The 25,949-nt window shown below is 38.8% G+C and overlaps 1 protein-coding gene and 1 long non-coding RNA gene across 2 annotated transcripts in view; both read left to right on the plus strand.

Annotated features, from left to right (window-relative positions):
- LOC308193609 (uncharacterized protein C6orf118) overlaps positions 1-14,720 on the plus strand; it is a 35,466-nt gene extending 20,746 nt beyond the window's left edge. The window contains 6 exon segments of the mRNA XM_080588490.1: positions 1,573-1,631; positions 4,816-5,003; positions 7,512-7,565; positions 7,883-8,014; positions 8,582-8,643; positions 12,993-14,720. The gene's annotated coding sequence lies outside the window, so the exon portion shown is untranslated.
- Positions 14,721-22,317: 7,597 nt separating this feature from the next.
- The window catches only part of LOC308191883, a 352,338-nt gene continuing 348,706 nt past the window's right edge, over positions 22,318-25,949 (plus strand). Inside the window, exon 1 of the long non-coding RNA XR_013948336.1 lies at positions 22,318-22,458. This is a non-coding gene — a long non-coding RNA (uncharacterized lncRNA). The remainder of the gene's footprint in view (positions 22,459-25,949) is intronic.

Here is a 25,949-nt window from a genome sequence, read left to right on the forward strand (position 1 = left end):
TTCAATTCTGGATAGTAATCTGTTACCACAGAAATTTAGAATCTTGCTATATTGTAATGATAAAATTCAAGCTTTGCAGGAAAATTAACAATCAAAATCTGAAATATTTGCATGCATTAATTGCTACTGGGAGCCTAAGACCAAATTTTTCTTACAACAGACCATGTGGGAAGGGAAACTTGAAGGGTGGGCAGAAGAAAAGACTTTCATACAAGACTGATGTCTTTTGTTTTGTAAATAACATTGGTTAGTAGATATTAGAATATCTGATAGGATTTTGGAGATCTGATAAGGAGAGGGGAAGTAAGAATATTAAAGTATATACAGAACTAAACTGTCCACTTACGTTATTGTGCTGCCCATCTATGTGTGTAGGTAATGTGTAATTGCTTCAGTATTTTCATACAGTGAGCAAGAAGTTTCCTCTCCTATGAAAAGAAGCTGCAGTTTTAATGAAGCAGAGGGAGATTGTTTAAATCCCGAGGGGCCCAAAAGCGAACATAGTGCTCAATGTGAGGTCACACCAGTGCCAAGTACAGAGGGACAATCACTTCCTTAGTTCTGCTGACCACACTATTTCTGCTTCGGGCCAGAATGCCATTGGCCTTCTTGGTCACCTGGGCACACTGTTGGCTCATGTTCAGCTGGCTGTTGACCAGCAACTCCAGGTCCTTTTCTGCCAGACAGCTTTCCAGGCACTCTTCCCCAAGCCTAATACCACTGCTTGGGGTTGTTAGAAACCAAGTGCAGCACCCAGCCTTTGGCCTTGTTGAAGGTCATGCAATTAGATGTGGCCCATTAATCCAGCCTATCCAGTTCCATCTTCCTACCCTCAGGAAGATCAAAATTCTCACTCAATTTGATGTTGTCTGCAATCTAACTGAGGGTGCACTTAATCCCCTCATCAGTGCTGTTGATAAAGATGTTAAACAAAACTGGCCCAGTACTGAGGCCTGGGGAACACCATGTGACTGGTGGCCAACCTGATTTAACTCCATTCACAATGACCCTTTGGTCCTGACCATCCAGACAGGTTTTAACCCAGTGAACAGAACATCTGTCAAAGCCATGAGCAGCCAGATTCTCCTGGAGAAGACTGTGGAAAACAGTATCAAATGCCTTGCCAAGTCCAAGTAAACAGCATCCACAGCCTTTTCCTCATCCATTAAGTGGGTTATCTTGTCATAGAAGGAGATCAGGTTTATCAGGAAGGACCTGCCTTTCATAAACCCATGCTGAATGGGTTGGATCAGCTGGTTGTCCTGTACGTGCCATGTGATGGCACTTGGGATGGTCTGCTCCATGACCTTCCCTGGCACTGAAGGCAGACTGACAGACCTGTAATTTCCTGGATCATCCTTACTGCCCTCATATTTGCCAAATTCCAGTCAATTGGGGCCTCCACAGTTAGCCAGAACTGCTGGTAAATTATTGAAAGTGGCTTGGCATGCAATTTCACTAGCCATAGGTATGATAACGTTCCTTACATGTAAGAACTATGTGCTCACATAGTTTGTAAAGGATCTTGAAAATGTATTTGTGAATCTCTTGTTCCTTTTTGTTCTATTCTAGATTGAAGAATGAATTAGAGATGGTGCTATGGATAAGCCAGACTTCAGAGGATAAAACAGGTAAGGGATAGGACAGTTCTGAGTAAAGTATAGATGACATATGGTGCAAATTGTGGCTCTAAGGTGTTCTAAATGGCTGGAAAAAAATATCCTCAGCTGTTGAGATTTTTCCTGTTAGTATGATCAAAATGTGCTGACATCTAATGAAGTTAGTCATGTGACATCTTTCTTACATTTCTTTCACTCCTGGCCTTTTTTATAACTGCAAGATGTCAATGGGAGACTTTCTAGCACTGAAGGAACCTAGGGAGCTGCCAAATCATCTCTGAGTCTGTGACTGATTCTGTCGCTGTTAGAGTCACAACATTGTCCAGTCTCTTTTGGATACTTGCAGAGTACTATGTTTCAGTAACAGAAATGAAGTTTATAGTCTGTTTATGTGCTGCCTGAGAAAGCAGTGTCTTTTGATAAGGCTTTCGATCAGTGGAATCTGGATCAGGATCTTTGAATTAGCCATAGTAAGATAAAGTACGTAAATCTGGACAGTTGTGGAAGGGTGAAGAGAAAGCTAATGGATGATGAACTGGGAAATCCTGCAAAATTCCATTAGGATAGAGTACAGTATAACTACTCAGACTCAGTGAACCTTTATTGTATGCCTTTATTGAAAAAAGTACTCAAAGTATAGTTTTGTTCTAGAGTATGAGGACATGCCAATTTGCAAATTATAAGGTGGTAAAAAAGGAAATAGCTGTTCAAGTAGTGATATGAAATGTCTTCTGCATTTCCTTTTGAGGGAAGAGAAAGATATAAATACTCTTTATGCTCAGTGTCTGTGCGCCAGGCTGTGGGCAGTTGTTCACCTCACCATGTGCAGCTCCTACCACTGGCATCTAACTCACTTTTACAAACACGCTGTAAGTAGGAACAATGATTGAACAATCAAATCAGCTTCTGCTTGCTTTGCTTGCTTGCTCTTGTTTTTCCTTCCCTCAGCATTTAAATGGTCCAAATTCCTCCCTAGTATAACTGTCTTCACATCAGTGAATGGGTTTCTTGATGCAGCTTCCCCGAATATGTTTGTTTCTACAGCATGCTACAGGTTTTGAATTTCAGAGCTTTGCAGACAACCACTAAAAATAAATAAATAAAGCAGTCATTGGCTCTAGATCTCCTGCAGGACTAATAAATAAAACAATCAGAACTCTCTATGCCAATGCTTTTCTGAGGAATAGTTTTGCATAAAATGATATAAAGACATTTAAACAGTGGGTAAAGGTTTCTCCCCTTCTCCTCCCTACCAGGTACTAATTTCAAAAGTACTTAATCAGTTAACATCATACTTCCCCTCCCCACCTTCCTTAATTGCACATTGAGGAATCAAAACCAGCCAAGTCAGAAGGATGTAAATGTTGCTGTTCTTCTTTTTAAGTTACAGCTGTATCTAGAAGCCCCAGCCATGAAACTGGGGCCTGAATGTGTCAACAAGCGCAGGCACTTCAGGGAACAAGGCTCTGAAAATACTATTTTCTTTTTTTGGTTTGGGAGGTGGGATACTAAGCAATCAAAAAAAGTATTCACTCAAAGTTAACTTGAAATGAGAATTTTATGATTTTTCCAGACTAAAAAATGGGGATTTTTTTTTAATTGAATAAAACATTTTCCTAAACTTTTCTAAATAAAAAGGCATTATTTGATTCTCTCAATGTAGCATTTCTGTAAAGTCCTTCCAGGTCCAGTAGCCATCTTGATCCACAGGAAGGATATTCTGTCTCTCACTTTCACTGGCTCACATGAAAGGGAAGGACTTTTTGAGAAGCTAGCAGCTGTTAGCCTCCAGGATGGGGGGAGGTAGGAAGTACAGCAGGGTATGGTACTTTTCCCACAGAAGTCAGTGCATCGCTTAAGTCAGGCTTACACTCTCTTCTTCCACCCTGTCTCGCTTTCCATCAAAGCTGTCAGCTCTTGCTGAACCTATTGATTGCATACAGATACTGCGCTGCAGACCAGAGGGAGGCAGGGGGAGCTGGCTGCCTATTGACAGGCTGCTCAGAGAGCAGGAGATGTAGGTGTTCTGGGATCAAAACAGGCAGTTTTTAATCGTTAAAACATCCTCATTACCCAACACAGTGGCGTAGTCCTGAAGTAGATAGACAGCATGGCACAAAACTGTTAGATTTCAAACATGCCTAATGTGAACTATGGTGGACTTCAAAAGCCCCTGCCAGTCTCAGGGTAGCCCTTGAGTCACCAGGATTTTCTTGATCTGCTCACTGCACCAGTCAGACAAGCCAGGCCACACCATTAGGAAGTCTCATACAGTGGAGAGATGAGTTGTTCTTCTTCCCCTTCCAGTTCCCTTTGCCAGTGCATTCCCTTCCTCCTTTGTTCTTCTCTCCACCTACTCTGCAACTGCAGAGCCTTGGAGGTATAACCACACACCCTGACACCTTTCCTGGCTGCCCCATTTATTTGTATTAGACCAGACCCTTGGAGTGAAGGAAGCTATTAGTTTGTGCCTGCAGACTCCCTCATTCCCTAGATGTATAGCGAGGAGCTAGGTGGCTGGTAATGCAGCTGTAATGCAGCTCCCACCGCAGCAGAACAGACACCGGAGGGCTGCAGATGAGCTCACTGATAAGCTATGAAAAGCTGAAAAGTGCTTTGAGTTGAGTGAGACCCTGGCTAGGCAGGACCATGAACTGGCTGTGTAGGATCTTGTAGGATCACACTTTTACTTGTTTTAGTGAGGTGAATGGATGTGGTGGCAGTGAAGTCGGCCTGTAAAATACTGAAGTGTGTTTTCTGAACTCCTAAGGGAGTACAGCATGTTTATTCTGCTCCTTATATGCTGTTATCAGTTTGCCATGCTGGTGTGGGAAGCAGGAATTTTCTCCTTGGTTATGTTCTCATTGTATGCAGAGTTTGACCGTATTTTTGCATGAAGTGCTAAAGGGCCTTGGTTGGGATGACAGTGAAAGGTGAGTGGCCTAGCTCATGTGCCAGTGTTCAGACATTTGCAGGTGGAAATTAAGTGTGGGTACAGTGGGTGTGAGCATCAGCTGAGCTAGGGCAATGTCGTGGGTGCTCCTGTCCTGTACTGTTTGGCTTGGTTAACTCCATCTTGTTCTTGGGTATGCTTGCTGAAAGCGCTATGGATGCAGCCTTAGATGTCAGGTAACTTCCACTCCCAGCTCTGTCCTTTTAACTACGTCTTTGTGTGTGTCTGTTTTTATACTTCCAGAAACCTGCAGACGACAGGAGACAAAGGGAGCACAAAAACCTCTTTCTGTTTCTGAACAGCATGAATCTATGAGGTGTAAAATTCTCAGTAAATGGGAGGAAATGAAAATGCTAGAGACCAAGAAGAAAGAAACAATGGTTTATGCTGGGATAACAGATATTATGGAAAACACCCTTAAAGAAATAGAGGCAAGAAATCACTTCTTCTAAACCTTTCCTAGCATCGTTTCTTGAGAAATACTGTTATCTAGGTACTACAACAATGGAAACTTTAGAACTGAGATTGGCACTCAGCACTCTTCATTTTCTTCTCTAGGAACGTAGTATGTTCTTAGAGCACAGGAGCACCTGGATAAGGTGCTCTGTGATCACCACGGTGTCCAGACTCTGCCCCTGAAATAGGAGGATTGTAATTTTATCCCAACTGTGGCAGATGATGGTCTACAGACACAGAGGTTTTTTCTGCATTTATATTGCAACTTTGGGCATTTGTAACCAAATATACATTAAATAACTAGATTATCGTTAGTTGTTACCTCTTGTATTTCTTGGCCTGGAGAGTGGTAATAACTAGGTCTAACTATGTCTATCAATGGGATGCTTCCAGGTGGGATCTTTTAGGAATCCCAAGTTGGCTAACTCATCTATGCTTGAACGAAATTCTGAAATACCTGGTAACTTCAATGGGGCAAAGATAGGACAGTTCTGATTATCTTTGAAATCTGATTTCTAGATGCTCAAATAACTGAATGTGACTGCAAATTATTCACAGGGGTATCTTAATGACCATATCTGTGAACACATTCCAAACACAGGCAGGAGGCCAGGTTTAATTCTAGACTGAAGAAGAGGTTTATGATGTATCATTGATATCAAATAACTGATTGTTAATAAAAGTACAAATACTAGTGTGAATATTTGTTACAGAATAGTGTTATTGCTTTTTTTGGGGGGGGCGGGGGGGGAGGGAGAATTCACTAGGCTCTGTTGTTACTCCTTGAGCTGTCATTGTGATTGGTGTTGTACAAAGCAAACAGTGGGAGACAGGCTTGTATTGAAAACTGTGCAATCCAATCCAATGTACAGAATTTGCAGTAATTTATTTATGTGCTAAAATTTGCATACTGAGAGTGGCTTGTGTGAGGACCACTTAAACTATAAAAGTTAAATGCTTACAAATTTCTGCAGGATTAACAGATTCAGTGTTAAAAGCAGTATACCTTTTGTAATGGCAGTTGTGTAGTTAGAAATAGCACGTGATCTCACTAAAACCACTTTTAACCTGTCCTTGTCACTGGTTATGCTAATAAGTGTTCCAGCTGTGTGAAGTAAGGAGGTAATTTCATGTAGCTAAATAGATGCTAAAAGTACAGTCCACATGAGCAGGGAATAATGTGTCACTTTTAATGGTGGGCAAACAGCAAAATGTTTACATAGATCTTAGGTTTTGATAAGCATTTAAAAGGTCAAACATCTCTTCTAAATTTCTGTCCCCTGAAGCAGAGTTATTACCTGTTGATAGAACATCAAGTTGATTAATTAATTGTATAGAGAGTAGAGCCAAGCTGCCAGAAAATCACAGGAAAGCTGAGAAAAACACATAACCAAAATTGCCCCAAGTCTGTATTTCTGTCTTTACAAGTTCAGGTATAGATACAGCTGTTGTGTTCTTGTACCATACCTGACTGCCTTTAAATTGAATTGATATATTGAAACTCATTGTTTTTCCTGTAAATTTTTTCAAATAGCCTTTTGCACTACTACCTTAGAGTACAAGACAGAAGTCTGTCACTTGTTTCGAAAATATTTATAAGGCCTCCAGCACCAAAACCTGGGGGGAAGAGATGAACTCTTGATTAATTTAGACAATTTTCCTTGCTATCAAGCTATTAGAACAATGAATAGAAGCAATGAATCTTCACAACTTTTTTTTTTTTTTTTCCTGGCAAACAAGAGCTCATATGCTCTCTGTGCCTTCAGAAATTTAAGATTGTATACCCTGTAAGATACCCTCCCAAAACATAATAACAAATGTGTATATGAAATCTGGTCCTCTAAAGACGCAGCCAAGCTGAGAAGTTCTTCTCTTTGGTGTTTTTTGTTTGTTCATTTTCGTGTTTTTTTTTTTTTTTTTTTTTTTAAAAATCTATCTAATACGAACATTCAAAAGGTATTAAATATAAATGGTTAGTTTTTAGGGTGTTGGAGGGGCTTGGGGAGCTTTCGTCGTGTTTGTAATGAAGAAGAAGAGTCAGCAGATGGCAATATTGTATAGTTTTTAGAGCAGGAGATAGTCGCAGCAGCAAGGCAGGGAAATCTTGGAGACACCATAAGTAGCCTATCTAGAAAATGGATCGGTCGCTCTAGGCCAGTGGAGAGTTTGCCCTCTAAGTATACTTTGGCTGAATGTTTGTGGAGACTTATTGAGTTTTGATTGTTTTTTGTAATAACAATTCAAAGTTTAAAATCTTTTATTTGGAAGGACAAGACCATTATCATTTAAGAAGAGCAATCTAATTAAACTAGTGCGTTTCCCTGTTATTTTAAAAAAACATGATTTTGTAATGCTACATAAGTACAACGTGTTCGTTCCCATACAGATTGCATTTTTCCTTTTTAAAGATACGTGGATCTGATGCATTTGGTTTTGCTGCTATGTTGTGTGATAATTTAACTGATCTCTTACTGTCTTTTCAGGCTGAAACTAAGAAAATCAATGCATCAAACATGTTTCTCCAAGGCCAAATAGAAGTAAGTTATTTCCTTAGAACCCATTGTGCTTCAGGCACAGTGCAAATTAGTTTGTACATGAGTTACCTTCAGTAATTCTAATAACACATCATTGGAAAGATTCTCTTTGGCTTCAGCAGGTTCCAGGTTAGGCCTGCTATATGCTACCAGCTAGAATGTTGAAATGTACTGGATATATTTCCACTTTTTTTTTTCTTTTTATTTAATTATTGTTGTTGTTGTTATCATTTTAATTACTGTGACAAGCTATTAAGGTACTTTGATCTGAATATCTAAATCAAAGCTGCAAAAACTCTCTGCTTCCAATTGTACTGAAGGCACTGGAATGAGGTAAAAGAGCCTGTGGTAGATAACTCCAATATATGAAATCCACGGAACAGCTCAGCAAGAAGAACTTGGAAAGATTTCTGTAAAATATACGGACTAACAGATGTCTTGAGAAAAGAAAAGTGAGTAATAGCTTGAATAAAACTGTCTTTGGTTCAGTTGATATTCCACTGCACACTGAAGCCTGAAGCTCTGTGTTAGTAGCCAAAAGAGCAGGCATTGTTTCAGATGTCAGTGAAATGTGAAATACAAAACTCACTACACCCAGAGTTTGTTTTACCAGTTCAATCTAAGAGCCAGAAAAGGACATGTATGCTGAAAGACAAAAGTCCGCTCATTTATATAAAAGTAATTGGTTTAGCAAAAGTAATGCTATAAACACCCTTCCTTGTTTACACAGTAGGACCTGGTTTTACTGTCTGTTGGGTTTCCCTCAGGGTGTAAGAACTGGCAAGAAATGAGGCTTGATGTCAGTCTCAAAGACGTGTGTAACTTGAGATGTAGTGTTAAATTAAAACTCCTGTCACACAGGAACCACTTACTATAATTTATGTCAAAGTTAATGGAGTAAAAAGTATTGGAGTATTTTAAATGCTGATCAGATGTGTTGCCAATTAGTATCACTGCAGATTTTTTCTTATGTAATAGGATATTTTGATATTTCTCAAAAATGAATCTATTTTTTATAGGAAGTTGAAGGACATACCACAGAAATTTTAGATAAACTCAGAATCACTCAGGAAAATCAAAGGTGAGTCTGAAATGTTCAAATAGCTATGTCAGTGTGGTTATACAAAAAGTGTTAGCGTGATGGAAATGCCTGTCCTAACAACTTGTTAGACTAAAATAAGACAAATTAGTTATTAACAGCAGCTGTGCTGCATTCAGGTGTTAGTTATATAGCACACACAATAGCAGCAGGGAGATAGAAACAGAGATTATAGTTTTGACTTAGATAAGGCCCAGAGAATTAAACTGAGAAAAATTATCAATGGGAATTATGTATAGTTTTTGATTAACATCCCTGATTGATTCAGCTGTTTATTTACATATAGAACAGACACACTATGGTACTTGTTAAAGCCTTTTAAGTTTTCTGACAGTACCCTGACTATATTTTTCCGCACCTGACATGGAGGAATTCCATTTCTTGTCTCTTCTGACACTGTTCACTACTGTCAGTTTAGATAATTTTTTCGAGGTGGAATTTTTCATATTGGGAACTGGCTTGAGATTCCCAGACTTGCTTCACATCTCTCTCTTTCATCTCTCTTTTTTTTTTTTTTTTTTGGCTATAAGGATTATGTGTCAGTCTCAAGCCAACAGAGTTAGCATGCTTTAAGAAGTTAAAGAATACAGACTTGTTTATTGATGCCACCTATTAAAAGTAAATACTAAATGTATTTGCTGCTGTGGTGCTTGCAGTATTTAGGTCTAGCCAAAGACTGTTTTTTCTTACTATGTTTTTAATGTTCCAAAGCTTGGATGAGGAGCCATTCAAGATGAAACAGCACAGAAGAGAGGCTGTCTCTACTTATTCTCCTACTGTTAATGCTATGAAATGCACAAACACAGATTAGTACAGGCTTTAACATGTGTGGGATAGCATTGGATTGATTTTGAGTTGGAAGTGTTGCTCACAGGTTTGCTTTTAAGACCTGCAATACAGTTTTACAAAAACTGAGTAAATATCAGACATAAATAAAGCTTAATATGAATTGAAAAAATAGATCCATAAAATAGTTGAAAATTCTAGATTATTGTCAGAATCTAAGGTAGTTTTTGGGAGTTGTGTCCTGACAATGTCCATAGGGATTCTTGCAGTCACAATTTATCCATGTAAGAAATCACTGCATCCAAGCAAATCGGGTAGTGGCAGGCTGTAACCTATTTATATTCTTAGTTTGATGCATGACTAATTTCTTAGGTGATATTTGCATGTGCAATGCAAATATTTTCATCTATCAGTTGGAGGCAGATGTCACAGGTTAGTGAAAGGCCTGAGCAACGCATGGAACGGCTCACTGACCTTACTGCATTTTGGATTAGCCTTTTAGTTTTTCAGACTTCAAGCAGACATTGTGGAATTGTTTCCTGTTGTTATAACATGATGCTATGTAAGGGAGTGGTTTCTCAAACTTAGATGGCAGGTGGTATTTTGTGCCATATAACCCAGAACAATCACTGCAGATTCTTGTGTGTGTGTGAGAACAAATCTGTGAGTTGTATGCTTTAATGTAGACATATGAAACTGTTGGTAAAAAATAAAAATAAAAATCCAAATTAGTACCAATATATGCCGAAGAAAATGATCCATTGATACAGATAAGAATGATTTTATTTTGAACTTACTGCCAACATTTGGTGTTAAAGGGAATATGTTTTATTAGCTGACAAAGGCAGATTTATTTTTTACTTTTAAAATTGTATTAGAAAAGTAAAAAAAAATAAAAATGTTCCACAGAATTCTAAAAACTTTAGCAAAACAGAACCCTGAACTCAGATCTTACGATGTATAAATATTTCCAATTAAGTTTTAAGTTAAAAGAGAAAATAATGAATTCTAGAAGTCTATGGACTTCTAAAATTAAGGTTAAGCTTCAATTATTTTACATTTGTGGCTCTCTAATTAACATGAGAAATGCCAACATCAGATTTCACAAGGTGGTAATGAACAGACACAGTAGATTTTGTTGTTGGAGGATGGCAGTGCAAATAGCTCTCAGTTCAAGAGCTGCTACCTAATGATCTAAGACCACTAATATACGATAATTTCACAAACATGGAAAGTAACCTGCTTTATGATATAAAGTTACTGTATATTATGTTGTTAAAATTTCCTGGATGGATGCATTCATTTAGCTTAATGAGGGGAAGGGGAGGAATTGGAAAAGAACAGTAAAGCAATGTATGTGATCTGAATAAACCATGTCCCCACAAAGAGCAAGGAGAGCAGATTCCAGACAGTGGCATATTTCTGGTTTCCTACTTTAAGCTGCAAGCCTTGCTTTGCCAGAGCAGAGTACTAGAGAATCTAGAAGCTAATGGACAGCTACAGATCTTTATGCAAAATAACACGGAAGTCTGTTAGCTATTGATAGTCAAAAATCAAGGTAATTAGTAGTAGATATAGTTGACTACAAAGTTAATTAGTCACATTTTTATGATATTAATTATTAAAAGTAATCAGCCCTAGGATACTTAAAGAAGCACACTCACTAAATGTTGAAAAAATTTAACAGAAAGACTTACATTTTGCTTCCAGTAGATCTTAGGTATAAACACTTCAAAGATGTACGCTGTCTTGGGACAATTGCATAATAAGATAAAATTTTTATAAAATGGATGTCCAAAATTCTTCCCCTCTAATGTTATGAGTCATATTTCTAGAGTTGACATTATTCTCTTTCTCCAGGACAGATCAGGGAAACTAAAACATTGACAGTAGCATGTGATTCCTGAATCAAAGTCTATCTTGAGGCATAATTAAAGGAGGGAGTCTAATTAACTGAAGTCAAAACTGTATCATCCTTTGCCCTTAATGCACATAAGATAACTTAGATGACATTTAATTAGAGGCAAAGCATGGATTAATACTTATTTAATATCTACAGTAGAAGCTTCCCTTAGGTGCGAAGAGATTGTCCAGTGATTTGGGGGCAAATATTTTGCCTGTGTCTGCAGCTAAATAAATAATTTGCAGCAAACAATTTACTCAGGCTAGTTTCTACTCTTTCTGCATCAAGGATGTGATTTGTTCAGGCTTAGCAGCCAATTAAAAACACTTTTACTACTCCATTAAGAAAATAAAAATATTCAAAATACAAAAGTTTAATTTCTGTTCTCAAGTTGTAATTGGATGGATTAAGTCACATGGTTTTACTTGTTTTCCTGGTTAGATGGGATGTACCCACAGCTCTAGTGTAAATAGTGAAATTCCTTTTGGACTTAGCTTTCCATTCGCATTTGTGTTGGTCAATTGTCTCTCTCAAGACTTTGTAGAAGGTGGCTAGGAGAAAAATGAGATGAAATATGTACTTTTTAATATCAGTGAATATTTATGTGGAAAAAAACACTATATTTATTTCCAAGTTTTAATAGCACTGCTTGATCAATGTCTAAGTCAGAGTAGGAAAGGATACAGCTGGCAAGCAAGCTATGCTGTGGATATGACGACATCCACACTCAGCATGATAAAAACATGGACCAGTGCCATGAATATAAACTGTTCTTGTTTTCAACAAGGAATGCCAGATCTAGAAAAGTTTGCTCTCTTGGCCTCTATTCTTTAGAAAGGTCTAAAGGGGCACAGCACATCTTTATGTTTCAGACCTTATGCATCCAACTGAGAAGATTGGGCAGGTGTATGGTAGCTTTCTGCCTAGATCCGATCCAATCCAAACAATTTTGGTCATCTGGGGTAGCATGATTTTAGGAATAATGAACCGTTCTCCCTATGGATATGAGTCTCTCTCTCTGTATAAGCAACTGCAGGTATCTGAAGTTATGTGAGATAGGGCTTAGTTCCTTTTGTATGGCTTATAATGGGAAGATTCCCCAATGCTGTCTGTACTTTCGTCAAAGTGTTGGCTGTCACTGATTTAGATCTTGCTTTTATGAGTCCAGAGGAGGGCTACAAAGATGACCAGAGGGCTTGAGCACCTCTCATATGACGAAAGGCTGTGAGAGCTAGGGATGTTCAGCCTGGAGAATAGAAGGCTCTGGGGAGACCTCTTTGCAGCCTTTCAGTACCTAAAGGGGTCTTATAAAAAGGATGGAGAAGGACTCTTTACTCGGGTACATAATGATAGGACAAGGGGGAATGGTCTTAAACTAAAATAGGATGGATTTAGATTAGATATTAGGAGGAAATTCTTCACTGTAAGGGTAGTGAGGCACTGGAACAGGTTGCTCAGAGAAGTTGTGGGTGCCTCATCCCTGGAGGTGTTTGATGGGGCATTGGCCAACCTGATCTAGCGGGTGGCATTCCTGCCCATGGCAGGGACATTGGGGTTTGATGATCTTTAAGGTCCTTTTCAACGCAAGCCATTCGATGATTCTACTCAGTGATTTTGTTGTTTATATGCCATATATTTTTAGGAAGTTATGGGAACTGATACAGAAATTCTTGTTACCTGAAGATGAAGACAGAGTTTCTGAAAATCCAGAAGAGTAATGAAGTAAAGGAAGATAAATACTCTCCCCTTCAAAAGGACTCTTAACATCCTGAAGTTGTTCAAGTGGAACCGAGGCATGAAAAATGTACTGTTGGACCTTAGAATACAATATTAAAACACAACTTCAAAACTGGGAACATGATTCCATTTTTGCATACGTTATTGTTGATTGCTATACCGTCTGCATAACAAGATATTTCCATATACCGTTTTAAGGAAACGTCTAGTGCTAATAATGGTTTAATTAACTAGCTGTGTTTTTCTGTGAAGTTTTCACTAGACACTTCCCTCATCCTGTCATAAATTCTCTACTTAGAGGAACTAATTCTAGAGGAATACCAGGTATTAAACTCCCAGGACAAAACTCACAGCCGGAAGTTATTTAAGTAAACTGAAGTTGCATCTTCTAAATAAGACATGAATACTAATCTTGAACCAGGCCTTGAACTATGGTGACATGTACTGGAACATGAGCATCAGTTCTGTCAGCCTTTTCAGGATCTTCAAATTTTGGCTTTCATTTTACGAAATCTGACTATGGCTGCAGAAATTTTGTGAAAGCACAAGTCAGGTTCAGATCAAGTAGGCACCTGCCTGATTTCACAGAAAGTCTGAGAAAACAAGTCAAAGAAAAGAAATAGTCCTTTTCTATTGGAAGGGAAGTTATGAATACCAGTAATTCAACTTATGAGGATTGTTCTGTTTATCTTTATGAATGAATGTGAAGAAAAAGTAGGAAGGAAAAAGATTATACCAAATTTTTTTTATTTGTATGCATGCTAAAGAAACATCTTTAGGCCCATGCAGGATCAACCTGGGGAAAATGGATTTTTTTTTTATTATTATTAATTTAAAAAAAAATCAAAGAGGAAGGGGTCATGAGAACATTCACACTTAGCAGCAAGCAAGACAAATCCAGACACACTCGTGACAAGACTCATAGACTGTACATCCCAGTTCAACCAAGGTACCTGTCTACTGCTGGCAACCTATGAGAAGACTTTTTAAATGAACAGCACCAACAAAAAACAAGAACAAGCTAAAACCAACAACAAAACCAACAACCAAATTCACCATTCCACCACCACCATGACCACCCAAAAAAAAAAAAAAAAAAAAAAAACCACCCCCAACACAGGGGTCTTGGTATTTCTTCAAGCTTTTTCTTATTTGAGAAAATTTAATGGCTATTTCAATTACTTTTTGCCTTTTTTTTTTTTAATAAGGTGGTTTCATCAAATTTAATGAGTAGGTTGTCACTGTAGTAGGTGACTTTGCAAGGTGTCAGGTTGGAGAAGTTACTTCTTAGAGCTGACTTTTTTTTTTTTAACCTTTCTTTAGGTGCAGATCCATAAAACTCTGTAGCTGCCAGAAAAAAAATAAATATTTTGCTTCCTTCTGTCTCAAGCTGCTAAGACTAGATACACATGAAGTCCAAATTCTGTAGTAGTCACATTGTACTCCTATGGGATATGCTGCTGAGGCATTACTGTCCCTGTCTTTAACACATGGACATCTCAGAGAAGGATTCCAGCTTGTCCTAGGAGTTGTATTTCAAAATATGCTATTTATTCCTGTATTTATTTTTGACATGTAGACCCTTTAGTCTGTTCCCTGAGGAAGAGCACAAGAAAAGGAATGGTTAGGAGAATATCCCCCCCTAGCATTTTCTCCCACCTTTTAGTGAACTACTTTTGTTTGAATCTGCACTCTTTTGCCGTCCATGTTAAAGAGCAACTAAACAAGCCATGATGAAAAAGGAATAGAGAAAGATAGTATTATTATCTTCACAACTTGCCGCCTAAGATTTCAGTTGACTGTGGAAACCTGCCATGGAATGACATTGTTACCAAGAAGTGCTAGAAGGATAGAAATTTCTACAGGTAACAAGAGTAGTCAGAATTATAACAATTCCTGTTTAAAACAGAAAGAAAGTTGGAAGTAAGCCAGAATCCCTCAGTAATATCTAATCTGTGGAGTAGGAAGGGGACTTCATGTAGCAACATATGGTGCTGCTCACTGCTGGAGACAGAATTCTGTGGAAAATGCTTCCTGAATTTGGGTCCCTGGTGCCAATTCCCATGTCCTTATTTTAGAGATGGAAAATTGGGAGCAGCTGTGATTACCCAGGAATATACTTTAGGATGGTAAAGTAAAACACAGTAACCACAAAACCCAAATTCCGTATTTAATCTCTTTTTCTCTCTCTCCCTGTGGTTTGGAGCCTATCTGATCATTTCAATGAAGTCACAGCAGGGGAAAGGATAGAAATGTGATTTGAACTTTCTTCTGGTAAAAATTTATGCATTCATCTCTCAGTATAAAACTGTCATTAACCCAGAAATGTTCTCTATTAACATATGAGTAATTATTGATATTCTGTGAACTAGAATGTGCATTTTGAAATCACTAATTATTACAGCAGATTTTTAATAATTTTTGTAACCCTCAGTTTCTCTTTATTGCATTTATGAAATAAATATAGGGGCTCCCAGAAGGTGAATGTAATATTATTTTCTGTTCACCTTTCATCAGGGACTCTGGCAGAAATTTACAAACATCAATTAACTTTCACCACACTGCCATCTGGGAAATAACTTTTCTTGCACCCATGTTACAGATAGATAAATAGGAGTTAAATAACTTGGTGTGGATCATGTAGTAGTTTGGGAAGAGTTCTCACACTGTCTCCCAGTTCCTTACTCATGACTAACTAGTAAGCATGCTGCCACATGGTTTATTTACATTTTGAGTCTGTTTTTAATGGACTAAGTTGCTGTTTCTTTTTCCTCTGAATCATCCAAAATTTGGCAACACTGTATATTAATAAAGCTTTTGCATACTTAGGCTGGCATTTATAGCTAAAGAAAATATTTATCATCACCTTTGGTTGTTTCTAACATTTGTGTATGCTGCTAGCACAGAATGCTAGCAAGCAAAGCACAAATAAGTTTTTGTGGTTCTTTGTAAGACTTGTTCCCACTGAAAACAGGACAATGGGAGCTTTTGGATCAATTCCTTATGCTCATATTCCCCAGTTAGTTTCATTTTTGCTTGCACAGTAGCCTTTCAGCTTACAAATATTTTTATGGTAGTGGTTGATAAGGTATGCCCAAGATGATGAGGAGCTGCTTTTTCCTATTGTGGATTTGTGGATTCTTATACACTTGACAACTCAGCTTAGAATGATTACTAACTTTATTTTTTTGAGTTTTCCATTGTAAGTTTTTTGTTTGTTTGTTTGTTTGTTTTTACTGTGTTACTTTTAGCCCCTTTCAGACCAACAATGGTATATCTAATTACTGGTGAAAGCGTAAAACTTCTGGTTTTTACAATTATCATAGAATCATAGAATATCCCAAGTTGGAAGGGACCCATAAGGATCATCAAGTCCAACTCCTGGCACTGCACAGGTCTGCCCAAAAGTTTAGACCATGTGACTAAGTGCACAGTCCAATCGCTTCTTAAATTTAGACAGGCTTGGTGCAGTGACTACTTCACTGGGAAGTTTGTTCCAGTGTGCAACCACCCTCTCGGTGAAGAACCTCTTTCTGATGTCCAGCCTAAACTTTCCCTGCCTCAGCTTAATACCGTTCCCGCAGGTCCTATCGCTGGTGATAACGTAGAATAGGTCACCTGCCTCTCCACTCCCTCTCGTGAGGAAGTTGTAGACTGTGATGAGGTCCCCCCTCAGCCTCCTCTTCTCCAGGCTGAACAGGCCAAGTGACCTTAGCCACTCCTCATATGTCTTCCCCTCTAGGCCCTTCCCCATCTTCATTGCCCTCCTCTGGACACTCTCCAACAGTTTAATGTCCTTTTTGTACTGTGGTGCCCAGAACTGCGCACAGTACTCGAGGTGAGGCTGCACCAGCGCAGAGTAGAGCGGGACAATCACTTCCCTCGACCGACTAGCAATGCCGTGCTTGATGCACCCCAGGATACAGTTGGCCCTCCTGACTGCCAGGGCACACTGCTGGCTCATATTCAACTTGCTGTCAACCACAACCCCCAGATCCCTCTCTGCGGGCTGCTCTCCAGCGTCTCATTGCCCAGTCTGTATGTATAGCCAGGGTTGCCCCATCCCAGGTGCAGGACCCGGCACTTGCTTTTGTTAAACTTCATGTGGTTGGTGATCGCCCAGCTCTCCAATCTGTCCAGATCTCTCTGCAAGGCCTTTCCACCCTCATCCAAGTCCACAACTCCTCCAAGTTTGGTGTCGTCGGCAAATTTGCTCAAAACACCTTCTAGTCCTACATCCAAATCATTTATAAAAACATTGAAGAGGACTGGCCCTAAAATGGAGCCTTGAGGGACCCCACTAGTGACCATCCGCCAGCCTGATGTGGCCCCATTTACCACAACCCTTTGAGCCCTGTCCGTCAGCCAATTGCTCACCCATCATATGATGTTTTTGTTTAGCTGTATGCTGGGCATTTTGTCCAGTAGGATCCTATGGGAAACCGTGTCAAAAGCTTTGTGGAAGTCCAAAAAGATGACATCAGCTGGTTTCCCTTGATCGACTAGATGGGTGCTCTTATCATAAAAAGAAATCAAATTTGTTAGGCAGGACCTACCCCTCATGAACCCATGTTGGCTGGGACCAATGACTGCATTGCCCCCCAGGTGCGCTTCAATAACTTCAAGGATCATCCTCTCCATAATTTTACCAGGCACTGACGTGAGACTGACAGGCCTGTAATTGCTAGGGTCTTCTTTCTTACCCTTCTTGAAAATTGGCACAACATTTGCCAGCTTCCATTCCAATGGGACCTCTCCAGATTCCCAAGATTGCTGAAAAATAATTGTGAGAAGTCCCGCGATGACGTCAGCCAGCTCTTTAAGCACCCTGGAAAATATTAGAAATAAAATATTATTTCCTTGGAAAATATTAGAAAATATTCATGATATCAGCTAGAGAGGGTGATCTGAAGAGGGGATTTTTGATAAAGGTAAGAATGGAAGGATAAGCCGTCTGAAGTGCAAGTGAAGTACTAAAAGAAAAAAGACTGCTCTGATGCATTCTGCAAGCATGAAATCTGTTCCAGGCCTGAAAGCAACTTAGCAGAAGAGAGTCTGTAGCCAAGTGTTAGAGATTAAGGAGCTAAGGTAAGAAATTCCAGCCATATTCCAAAACAGAACTTTTGGAGCAAGCACATTAGCTACAATCTCTGGAGAAATAACTGTCATTTAGAATATGGACACTTAGTAAATACTGTGTATTCTAGTCAGCTTTTCTTTACCTTAATGGTGCGTCAAAAAACTAACATAAAGCCACCTTGGATGTGGACATGGCACTCTGCTTTCATACTGGGTTTATGGTGTTTATAGTAGTGTTTGTAATGCAGGTACTATTTCTGGGATACCAACTTATTGCAAAGTGGAAATGAGTTGTGGTTGGTTTGTTGTTGTTTTTTGTTTGTTTTGTTTTGCATATTTTTGTACCTCTTATAAAGTGTCTTTTGTTATTTCCCCTTTTGCCTATATGATTAGTATTTTCTTCTTGTGAACTCTCAAGATCTTGGTAGAAGTTTCCACAGGCCCTTAAAATAGAATATTTCTCTCATTGGGTCAAAGGAGAGCAGACCTAATGGACAGTACTGTTGGAGCTTTTCTTAAACAGAGATATTTCTGTTCAGTAGCAAAATTATCATTTTCTTCTCAGATGTATTGTTTTCCTGCACCCAGAAAATAATTTATAAATGCCATTTATTAAACAAGAAATCATATTGAAAGAAGAACAAAGTTTAAAGTCAACATTACTTGCACCCTGTCAATGATGATACAGCCTTATATGGTTACTTTTTTCTTTACCCCATTTTATCCTGATAGGGCAAACCATCCTTATCCAGCAAGTTCAAACTCACAAGGTTTTTAAATCAAAATAGTGAACTGGGTGCCTGAATCATAGAAATCTAGACCTGGAAGAGTACTCATGATTCTTGACTTCGCACCACCTGTCTATCCCGTTCTTAAAATCTTAAAAATAGAGAAGTATATTCTCACCCTCTGTGGCTTGCCTCATCATGTGTTTCACTTTCCTGACTGTTAGACAGCTAGAACTTTCTGAAATACAACTTTCTCTTAGAAGCACATTTGGCTGATTTCCTCATGCAGTCTTCAAAAGGAGAATTGCCTTACAAGAGGTTTCCAGCGTACATTTTAATGGGGGGAGAAGACTGCATCCTTTGCTTAAGTGAAACATCATTTAAATAATAGAAATGACAAAGGCTTCTGAATACTCACAAGAACACAAAACTAACAACGGGCAGTTTGCTTTAAATAAAAGCAAAACTCTTTAACTGACCAAGCTCTCGTCAACATGCTAGCAGTACTGGGATTTCATTTTCAAGTTTAGTATCATAGGCCAACTGATGCAGAGAGAAAGACTGGTCACTGCCACATGGTGCGTTGTAACAGCAAAACACAGGAAAATGTGAAGAGCATCTGCTTCCAAAGGCAGAACCCCACATAGAGGGCTTTGGAGTGAGGAAGACTTTTCTGGGCTGGATTCATTAGAAAGGGAAGAAAGTCTCCTTTTTGATGGTTCATTCTGTAGGGTTATTAACTCATATCTATTTCTTATCCACCCCAGGAAGTTTTTTTGGTGTTGTTGTTGGTTTTTTGTTTGTTTGTTTGTTGTTTTTTTTTTTCTTATCACTTTTGTGTTATATAGTGCTTGTCTTTACACAGTGCCACAGAATTTTTATTTATTTATTTATTTATTTATTTATTTTTCAGTTCTACAATTATCTTCTCTTGGTTTACTTGGCTCATTTGTGTCAGGAAATCTTGGTTTCCCACTCATAATAGTAACTTTGTGGATGGCAAATTGCATCAGTGGACAAAAAAGGCTTACCCTTTTCCTTTACTTGAGAGCAGAAGGGAGCTCCTTTTGCTTCCTTAGATTGTCACAAAGCTAATGTGTCCTATGCTAGTACTCTATGTGAGTGAGACTCTAGCACAATACTGCTCTCAAAGGAGCAAGTAATTCCCCATTAACTAGCTGCCAGGAATGGCTTACTTATCGCAAGTCATTACAAAAATCTGGACATGACATACAATCAAAGCCATACATGCATTTCTTCCATGTTGTTTTTCTATTTAATTAAGCCATTATCCAAAGTGATCAAATTATTTAACCTAGAACAGTTGGTGTATTCAGTCTTTTTTATTTTTATCAAAAACGAAATGCAAGAAGTGGATAGTAGTAAGATATTGTAATTAAATCTCAGTCTTGTTATCGGGGGAAAAAAAAAAAAAAAAAAGAAAAAAACATATGATGAAATTAGTCAAAGTTACCTAAGAGAATTTAAAACAGAATATGTAAAGCTGCCTGTGTATGCAGTGAAAACCTTGTTATTAAGTTACTACCAGCTATCTGCCAAAGTGAACAGTGATACACTTTTTAATGTGGGTATAACTACACCAATAACTCTTAAGCATTTCCCTATTTTTGTTGGGGATGAGATTTCAAAAAGACCTCTGTTCTACTGATTTCTGATGGGATATAATGTTTCTACTATTTGTTTTTTATTATTATTTTTAACTGAATTCTATGAGCACGGATTTTAAGTTTAGCTGCTGCTTGTACTCTTAAGGTTTCCACGTGTTTTTGTTGATAGCTGGCTGAACATGAGCCAGCAGTGTGCTCAGGTGGCCAAGAAGGCCAAGAGCATCCTGGCTTGTACAAGAAACAGTGTGGCCAGCAGGGCTAGGGAAGTGATTGTCCCCCTGTACTTGGCTCTGGTCAGGCCGCACCTCGAGTACTGTGTTCAGTTTTGGGCTCCACACTACAAGAAGGACATTGAGGTGCTCAAGAGAGTCCAGAGAAGGGCAACGAAGCTGGTGAGGGGTCTGGAGAACAAGTCTTATGAGGAGCAGCTGAGGGAGCTGGGGTTGTTCAGTCTAGAGGAGAGGAGGCTCAGGGGCAACCTTATCACGCTCTATAGGTACCTTAAAGGAGGCTGTAGCGAGGTGGAGTTTGGTCTGTTCTCCCATGTGCCCGGTGACAGGATGAGGTGGAATGGGCTAAAGTTGCACCAGGGGAGGTTTAGGTTGGATGTTAGGAAGAACTTCTTTACTGAAAGGGTTGTTAGACATTGGAATGAGCTGCCCAGGGAAGTGATTGAGTCACCATCCCTGGACGTCTTCAAAAGACGTTTAGATGTAGAGCTTAGTGATATGGTTTAGTGGGAGACTTGGTAGTGTTAGGTCAGAGGTTGGACTAGGTGATCTTGGAGGTCTCTTCCAACCTAGATGATTCTGTGATTCTGTTGTGTTTTTTGTCTTCCCATTTAGGACTTTTTTTTTTAATGAATGTTGGAAGGCAGTACACGATACAGCCTCTTTCAGCTAATATTTCTGCAGTATTGCTCTCCACTTTGTCAACAGATTAGCTTTTATTTCCAAAAATCTACAGTTGCTTCTGTCCTACTTTCTTCAAGTAACCATACATTGTACATCCTCCACCAGTTAAAAGTTAGCACTATTTCCTCTTACAGTAAATTTGATTTCTACATTGGATCATTTGTCTAATTAGGAGCAGATTCAAGCACCTAAAATTTTCACCATCCTAATCTTTTTGCATGTTTTCTTAAAGTCTTGATTAGGAAGTAACTACACAGAATTCAGAAATACTGCTGTGTATTATTCAGGATCCTGCAGAGTAGAACCTGTTCAGGACATGCTAGCATCAGAATAACAGCTGAGAGTGGTCTGGATATTTCAGGACCTCCAGGCAGGTATGCAAAGGATTGCTGTGATGCCAGAGCACTGACTGAGGGAGCAGCTAGTGGTATTTTAGGAAAAGTTGAGTATTGAAATGGTTTTAGGAGGCTGTGGACAGAAAACACCTAGTTAAATGGCACTTTCAAGGCCGGTGAGTTAAGTCGCCTCCTCCCTTCTTCTCTTCTCCTAGGATTTCCCTCCTCTATTTTCTTCCTTCCATCCATCTGAGGTTTAAAACTTTTGCTCTGCAACTCTTCCTGACACCTGCAAATGATTCTTTCTCCATGCAGATATTTGATCCTACCTATGTGCACTTTCTTCTTGCTTTCTCCCTCCTCCCTATTTCAGGGGTCACACGCAAAGATAGTCAATTATTCTGACTACCTGCTGGGGCTGCCCATGCCTCCAACTGGCCCATGGGCAGGGTGGCCCAGAAGGGCATTCTTCAGGGAAGCTGCAGCTGTGTCAGATAAAAGGGCAGCAGCACCTGGGAAAGATGGTAACGCAAATGAAGAGTAGTGTGATTACCTTCAGTGTTTCCTGGTGTTAGGCCTGCATTGCATATATTTAAGGTTGTGATAGTGTTTTCCCTTGAAGTATATCTGGCAGATGTGGTTTTGGTATGAAATGGGACCAAGCTGGAGAATGACTTTGTTCTGAAGGTATGTTAATGCTACAAAAAGTATAATGAGGAAAATATGCAGTTGTCAAGAGCAAGATGAGCTAATGAGAACATCTATGGCTTGCTGAAAGATGAAGCAATATAAATGCAAGGTATAAAGCTACTTTTTGGAGGAGGTAGGCTTATATATATAAATGTGTGTGTGTATATATATATATGAATAGGTACATTTGTATGCTTTATTGTTTTAAGTGTGTTCAGGCACGAACCAGTCCCATTTTTTTAAGTGGGAGTGGGGTGACAAATTTGAATCTAAAGATCCAAAAAAGCTCTGAAATCTTTATGAACTAATTATTATTCAGGTGCCAAAGAATTACTGAGATTTTAGATAGAAATATTGCAAAGGTAATAGGGATGCAAAGAAACAAGCTAAAAAAAGAAAATCCATATAGGTAAGGTGTAGTGTGCTTCCATTTGTATAATGGAAGAAGGGTGGCAGCAAGTGGCGTGGGTAGGGCAGTGAACAAGAAGCTTTCACTTCAGAGGGAAGTCAGAGTGCTTGTAAAAAGCAGGAAAACCTGTTTTCTCTTTTGGGGGGCTGTATTTAATTACTTGCATCGCTTTGGAGATGGGTTTTACGAATCTTTTCAGCAATAACACAGGGACATGGAGCTGCTCCATTTCATGGTTGTGTGTTGTATCCAGTTTGATGTACAAGGGTTCAAAACCACTTGGGTTGAATTTTAGTTCTGTACTGGAGTTCTGCAAGGGTATGGTTTTCAAGAAGAGATGTTTCTTGTATATCTTCTTTTTATTTTCTTTTAAAAGGCATCAACTTCTAGGTTCCTCTAACTATAGGGCAGGACTTTGTGTGGGAGGGGGAATTTCTTTTACTGGCCACAATGCATTACTTTTGGCTTTCCTGCATTGTTCCTGGAGGATAGCCTTTGTAAGGATTTCTACATGTGCCTGCCCCCTTTCATCTAGTTTACTGGCTTCCTTGGGGTTTCTTCAACTGCAGTGAGATGTTTGCATCTCTTGACACTTAATGAACCACCACAGTCCTCTGTGGATGGCTGGGTGACTCTTTATGGGATGTGAAACAGCACAAGAACCTCCTGAAGTAACCTCCTGGTGCTCCTTTAGGCTGTTGGGTAAAAGGGAGCAGGTAATGCTTTTTTAATAATCACTTTCAGTTGAAGTGATGCATAACGTTGATTGAAATTTGAGCTTCAGGGAGAATAACCTCTTTTTAAAGATAATTGTCTGATATTGTTTAGCACCTCCAAATGACTCTGATTTGAGTCTCTCATCTGCAGAGATGTTCAGAAGATCTCTTCTGCAAGAAGGGTTGGTGCTGAGGGATTGATATTTTGCCTGTGTATGAGAGATTATGGAATTCCTGCCTGCTTCTGTGAAAAGGCAATGGTAACTTTGGTACACCATGACTACACTGTTTACACAACAATTCGGAATTGAAGCTTAGTTTGTGGTGATAAAGCAATATATTTCCTTGTATACTGCTGCTAACGCTATCACTGGGTGAAGAACTACAGATGTTGCTTTACTCACTGTTTTTATAAGTCTAAGTTAAGACCTGACTTTTGTACCATGCAAATGAGCACAAACATAATCTTACCATCTGTATCTATACCTACAGATTTTAACAGTGTAAAAACCAAGAGAGTTAGTAGACTCTCTTTGTTGCTGTCACAAGTTCCATGTCTACACAGTCTGTCTTGCTAAATGCAAAACTTACCTCTTTTTTTTCCTTTTTTTTTTTTTAATGTTACTTGGGTGCAGAGAGGAAATGCAGGCCTTCTAAACACAACTATGCTTTATCTTTGAATGCCAGATCTCTGCTATGATTAGGGTGATAAAGACCCATGGACAACTATAATCCTTGCAAATTGGTTTGCATTTCTTTTCTTACTATCCACATGATTATAAGTAAACAGGAGTCTAGACATGTCAGAATTTGGATAATAATGTGATGAAATGCACTTCAGAACTACTTATAAAAATGTAAGGCTACAGGAACCTCTAGATCATCTTGTTTATTCTATGCGTTTCAGGCTATGTAACTAGGGTGATGCTATCAATCTGAATTAATATAAACTGTTTCATTCCTTAGAATGAAAGTACTAGTATATCCCAGGCATAAACAGTAGCAATCAAGATATTTAACGGTGAAGGGCTGCTAAAGAAGCTACTACTTTTCTTAAACATACAAAAGAATATATTTGTGTGTGGTGCTTCTGTGTAGTTCTGTGTTAACTTCTTATAACTGTGTGGATGTAGTTCAAATAGCATCTTAACAAAGGTTGCTATTTGCTGCAAAGTTGAAGTATATTTGAATATAAGGGCACTTTCAGCATATTTGTGTCATCTTGGGGCAGCCACAGGGAGAACTTCTAAGACTGTAAAGCCTATGCAACCAGACACATCCATAATTGCAGACTTTCTTTATTAAACCCTGTGACCAGAGTAATGCTGGATGTGGAATGAGATTCATTAAGTATTTATTGAGAAATAATAAAAATGCATTTCCCAAGCAGGACTCTTACCTGTATTTTCACAGGCTGACTTTGGGAAACAAAAGAATGGAGAGATCAGCCAGCTTGCTGGAAAGTACTGGCCGCATAGTTGTTGGAAGACAATAAATTTGTATTTGAGACAACAGCAATTAGTTTATAACTCCTCCTACATTTGTATAAGAAAGCTTATTTGTGCAAGAAAATTTCAACAAATTAATTGCTCTCTTTTTGAACGTCTAGATTTCCCACAAACTGAAGTTTTAAACTAGGATGAAATTATTTTGAGTAACATCCATGTATTTCTGTTTTAACTGTCACTTTTTGTATTGTATGGATGACTGAGCAAAACCTGACATTATGTATAGAGTCAGATGAAATATTTGCAATGGCATATGAAACTAGTCAAAAATCAATCTCTGGCACTTCTGAAAGTAGGCCTGCAAATTAGTTAGAGGAAACATCTCTAACACCTGATAGTAAACTGTACAATGAGGCCCCAGAGCAGTGGAGGAAAGAAAGTGATGGTGCTATAACCATGAGAGATAATACACGTGCATATATTTTTCTTGGTTGTTACTCCACTGAGTGTAATGTTCACTGATCTGGAAAGGACTGCTATACACCCAAAACCGATGATGATGATGTTTCAAGTAGGACTTTAATGAGGTCCAAGTATTATGATAGCAGTCTGCAGTTGGGGTTGGAGTAATCTTTCCTTTCCCTGCCCTGCCCCTAAGGCATGACAACCAACTGAATGATTTCCCTTCCCTCCCCAGCCCTCCAATGTTGTTGCAAAACCCAGGGATACACAAAAAATATTTGTCTCTCTTAAAGAGTATTAAAATCAAGTAAATACTTTATTTTTCTTTATTGTTTTGACTCTATTACTTTGTGTGTAAGAAAAATGCCTATTCTCAGGAGAAAACTTCATACTTTCTCTGGAAAACTGAAAATACTCCTTTAAAATGCATATTGTCAGCTAAAATATATGGCT

Source organism: Anser brachyrhynchus (genome assembly GCF_964034855.1).
Source record: "Anser brachyrhynchus genome assembly, chromosome: 3".
NCBI lineage: Eukaryota > Metazoa > Chordata > Aves > Anseriformes > Anatidae > Anser > Anser brachyrhynchus.